At 40.4% G+C, this 5,378-nt stretch overlaps 1 pseudogene; it reads right to left on the bottom strand.

Annotated features, from left to right (window-relative positions):
* Positions 1 to 3,102: 3,102 nt before the first annotated feature.
* On the bottom strand, positions 3,103 to 4,479 carry LOC148773810 (COP9 signalosome complex subunit 2 pseudogene; annotated as a pseudogene).
* Positions 4,480 to 5,378: the final 899 nt, after the last annotated feature.

Raw genomic sequence — 5,378 nt, 5'->3', positions numbered from 1 at the left:
GGCATATATATATATATATGTTTCCTAAGAAAACATCTCTAAGATATATTTTGTCTGGATAATAGGAAAGCATTAATATAATATTTGACGCAGTTTGCGGTTGTATTTACAGTGCAACCTATTTTCTGGAGAAGAAGAAGTGAATTTATTTTAGGATTTCCTTTGCTGTGCAAGTGCTGTTGAGATTAATTAGGTACAATTTGTTTATTCTTGTTTTGTTTTTGCTTATTGTAGGAAGTGGATCCCAATAGAACTTGCTGTGATTCGCATCAAAGGGTGTTCTCCTACGTTTTCCTCAGGAGTCTTATAGTACCCATCCTTACGTTTAGATCTTCAAACTGTTGGGAGTTTAATTTTATGTGTGGCGTTAGGGAGTATTCTAATTTCACTGGCCTTTTCATTGTTTAAGAAAGCTCCACTCTGTCCTCCAGAGTGGCTGTTCGCAATTTGCATTGCTAGCATCAGTGTGGGAGGGTTCCTTTTTCTCCATACTGTCTCCAGCATTTATCCTTTGTAGGGTTTCTGCCAATGGCCATTCTGACCGCTCTATGGTGATCCCTCGGTGTAATTTTGGTTTGCATTTCTCTAATATTTAGCAATGCTGGCATCTTTCTTTTCATGTGATTTTTTAAAAGGGTGTGAGTGAAACATGTCTCTTGAAATTGGCTTCTTGAACTTCTGCTGTGTATTGGACTTTTTAAAATCGATGACCATGCCCAGGACATTTCTTGAGAGCATGTGACTTTTACTTACAGCCCCGCAGGTCGTGTGAACATTAAATGCCCATCAGTACACCTTTTAAGTGCTTTCCTGGTGGTTCAGATGGCAAAGAATCTGCCTGCAATGCAGGAGACCTGGGTTCGATCCCCAGGTGGGGAAGATCCCCTGGAGAAGGGGATGTATACCCACTCCAGTATTCTTGCCTGAGAAATTCCATGGACACAGGAGCCTAGAGGTCTACAATCAATGGGGTCACAAAGAATCAGACATGACTGAGCCACAAACACACCTTAAAAGTTGCTGTTACAATGAATGGCTACAAGATGGCAGCATTTCTTCACGCCCCAATATTTTTTTTTTTCCTTTGGTAATTTCATTTTTATTGTTGTTCAGTTGCTAAATTGCATCTATTCTTTGCAACCCCATGGACTGCAGTACACCAGACTTCCCTGTCCTTCACTAAATCCAAGAGTTTGAACAAACTCATGTCCATTGAGTTGATGATGTAATCCAACCATCTTGCCCCCTTCTCTTCCTACCTCAGTCTTCCCCAGCATCAGGGTCTTTTTCAATGAGTCAGCTCTTCAAATCTGGTGCCAAAGTATTGGAGCTTCAGCTTCAGCATCCTTCCAGTCCTTCAGGGTTGATTTCCTTTAGGATTGACTGGTTTGATCTCTTTGCTGCCCAGTTCAGTTCAGTTCAGTCACTCAGATGTGTCTGATTCTTTGCAATGCCATGAACTGCAGCACGCTAGGCTTTCCTGTCCATCACCAACTCCCGGAGCTTGCTCAAACTCATGTCCATTGAGTTCATAATGGCATCCAACCATCTTATCTTCTGTCATTCCCTTCTCTTCCTGGAGAGGAAAAGTTAAAATTTTACCTCCTTCTGCCTCTGTAATCATCTTCCTCCTTGCAAAGTCTGGATCACATAGTCTCAGAAAGTGGGGACTTGCAATACTAGGAACTGGAGTTTATCTCACACACCCTTGTCCTGCTCTTTGCAATCACCCAGCCCCTGCAAACCTGCTTAATCATGCCTGTCCAGGTCAGATTTCCCTCTCTCCATCTTGACCGCTGTTCCCATGCGTGCGAAACCCCTTAGTCTAAACCAGCCTATTAACACCTAGTGTTGCCCACTACAGTCTGTCTATTAAAACTCTGTAATCCCTTCGTTCAGGGCTCAGAGCTTGGAGTGTTAACTCCTCTGAGCCCACTGGCATAATAAACCTGAGTTCTCCAACTCTTCAAGTATGGTGCTTGGTTTCTTGAGTACTGGTTTCTGCAACATTTCTGAAGGCCCCAGCGAGGTTCCAACCACGCCAGTCCCTTGAGGCTCCAGACTGGTGGCTTTGCCGGGCTGGAGTGAAGGAACCCCGAGATGAACGAGGAGGCGAGCCACCTGACCGTATTCCGGGTTCTCTTTTGGACCAGCATTCCGACTCTCCCGACGGCTGAGCTCCAACTGTACTCATTGGAGGGATGGACCAACCCATCAGGAATGGCCACAGGATAAGGTAAGACCCCAGGGCCGATCCCCAGGCAGGAACCTACCCCAAATGGGTGGAAGAGGAGACTGATCACCTCCTTGGGCTCCTAGAAAGGAAGCATCAGATAGGGAGACCTGGGAACTCAGGGTAAGGGAAGCTTTGTGATAGCCTCTGAATGATTATGAGTGTGTGATTGCTGATTGAGGAGAGTGAGAGAAATTTTTCTTTTTGGAAACTGAAAAACCAATTCTTTTTGCATATGCAATTAAAAACAACTAGCTTATAAAAAGACCTGCCTTGGGGAAAGCTTGAAGTAAACTGTTTCCATGTCCTTGAAATACACAACCAGCTTTGCCTGAGACCTCAGTCTTGGGCAAATTAAAACTTCAAGTGAAGGAAAAAAAAGGGGTTAAAGATATATTTTATTTTATTTTGCAAAATGCACAAACATTTTAATTTATACATGAGAAAAGGAAGTGTTCAAAAGGGTATGCATTTCGAGTTATTGCAGGTTATTTGTGAGAGAATTTCTGCAGGTAAAACATGTTTAAATTTAATCAACAGTAGCGTGTCAGTGTATTTAAAATCATGACAAAAATCTTCTCTCTGGTCATGTTGCCCACAGCAAATTATTATGATGTTGTATGTTTTAGGGCAAGATGTCAATAGAGCATAAATCCCATGGCATTTTGGTTTTCTTATGGAGATTAAAGCTGTTTTTTTTTTTTGTCTTGGGATAAATGCAGCAGCAAAACACAAACCAGTTAATCAAAAAAAAAAAAAAAAAAAACATTTCTGCCATAACTCCAATAATTTTCAGGACACATCAACCGACAATAGTTTTGCCATTCCCTTTCATTTAAAGGTTATGTCTCTGCACTGATGACTTAAGTATGTCTGTAAAAGCTTGTTCTCTGTTAAGCCAGTTTACTGACTACAGCCTGGTTGAGAGAATTTAGTTGGTTGGTCCATTTATCTAGTGCAGTACGTTGGGCACCACCCCTCTTCTGATGATCCAGTTCAAGGAATTGGTTGACTTGATCAATTCGGCCATGTATAGTGTTATCCAATATGCACTGCACCAGCAAGCTCTCCACATCAGCTACATCCATGTTTAACTCCTTAGAAATAAAAGGAATATGTGTTCCTGTGTAAGGCTTAATTAATTTTATAAGCACTTGTGTTCTGATGTTTCGCAAAAGCTCTTCAATGTGTTCCCTTATGAAAGGATCATACATGATGTTGCTGTGATTTGTTTTTAGAATCTTTTCAAATTCAGTGATGTCATTATTCTGATAGGCACTTACTAAATTCGTCATTGCCAGAATTTCTGGATTATTTTAATACGGTTTGGCCTCCTGTGAGTCAAATGGATTTATTCCCGATTTCAATAGCATATTTGCTAAGACTAAATATTTTAAGCAAGTGGTTCATCTTGGACTTCCCAATACATCATAATTCTTAAAGGCTTCAAAAAAATCAGTGTGTGCCTTTTCAAATTCACCTTCTCTTAAGTGCATTTTACCACCACATTCTCTGATAACTCCCATGATCAGTGGATGAGGGATGGCAGACGTGATGTGAAGTGACTGTTCATAGAGTGCTTTAAGTTTTTTGTTATTTTTCTGTGCCATGTACATTTGAATTTCCAAAGCATATATTTCTAATAACTGTGTGCCTTTTTTCAGGGCATCTTCTCCATCATCAGTTTGGCAGGACTGATGTAACTGGCATAAAATATTTTGAAGTTTTCCATATTCCTCTCATTCTAAACATAACTTCCCAAGCTTAGTGTTTGTCTTAAACTACAGTCTGTCATTCTTAACATCTTTCAAAGCTTCCAGTGTTGTTTCATAGAATTCCTGCAGTAAATCCGTCTGACATAAAAAATCAGAATTCTGCTTAGAAGTAGAGATATAATCAAGAATAGAATTAATAGATTTTTCAGAATAATTTTTTGTGACAGCACTCCGAATATAGGTCAATAGTTGTTTATATCTGTTCATCATCTCTGGAAAGTTTGTCAACTTGAAGTTAATCTTATTTATTTGTTACAGTGTTTTAAATCCCCATTCTCCTTTTTCACCTTCAAGTTCCAAAACCTTTTGGAAACTGCTTAATGCTGCTTTTAGGTCATCTTCTTTTAATGCTTTGGAATTAGAGTACTGATTTTCCAAATCCACATTTGGCTCAGAGTTACTATCTTCAGAGTATTCCAGGTCGTAGGCCTCCTCATCATCGCACATGAAATCATCCTCCATGTCAGACATCTTGGCTGGGATGCAAAGATATATTGTAAATTTCAAACAGAAAACTATAAGATCTCAGTCAGTCAGTCTGTCTGGATTTATGTATGTCTCACTATATAGCTTTTTTTCTGAAAATACTGCTGAAGTTGTAAAAGAGTTCTAATTTAATTGGAGAAACCTGTATGCAGGTCAGGAAGCAACAGTTAGAACTGGACATGGAACAATAGACTGGTTCCAAATAGGAAAAGGAGTGCGTCAAGGCTGTACATTGTCACCCTGCTTATTTAACTTCTATGCAGAGTACATCATGAGGAATGCTGGGCTGGAAGAAGCACAAGCTGGAATCAAGATTACAGGGAGAAATATCAATAACCTCAGATATGCAGATGACACCACCCTTATGGCAGAAAGTGAAGAGGAACTCAAAAGCCTCTTGATGAAAGTGAAAGACGAGAGTGAAAAAGTTGGCTTGAAGCTCAACATTCAGAAAACTAAGATCATGGCATCTGGTCCCATCACTTCATGGGAAATTGATGGGGACACAGTGGAACCAGTGTCAGACTTTATTTTTTTGGGCTCCAAAATCACTGCGGATGCTGATTGCAGCCATGAAATTAAAAGACGCTTGCTCCTTGGAAGGAAAGTTATGACCAACCTAGATAGCATATTAAAAAGCAGACATTACTTTGCCAACCAAGGTCCGTCTAGTCAAAGCTGTGGTTTTTCCCGTTGTCATGTATGGATGTGAGAGTTGGACTGTGAAGAAAGCTGATCGCCGAAGAATTGATGTTTTTGAACTGTGGTGTTGGAGAAGACTCTTGAGAGTCCCTTATACTGCAAGGAGATCCAACCAGTCCATTCTAAAGGAGATCAATCCTGGGTGTTCATTGGAAGGACTGATGCTAAAGCTGAAACTCCAA

Source organism: Moschus berezovskii, chromosome 26 (assembly GCF_049115385.1).
Source record: "Moschus berezovskii isolate FMDL1 chromosome 26, NW_MosBer_1.0, whole genome shotgun sequence".
NCBI lineage: Eukaryota > Metazoa > Chordata > Mammalia > Artiodactyla > Moschidae > Moschus > Moschus berezovskii.
This window is presented reverse-complemented; position numbering and strand designations above follow the sequence as displayed.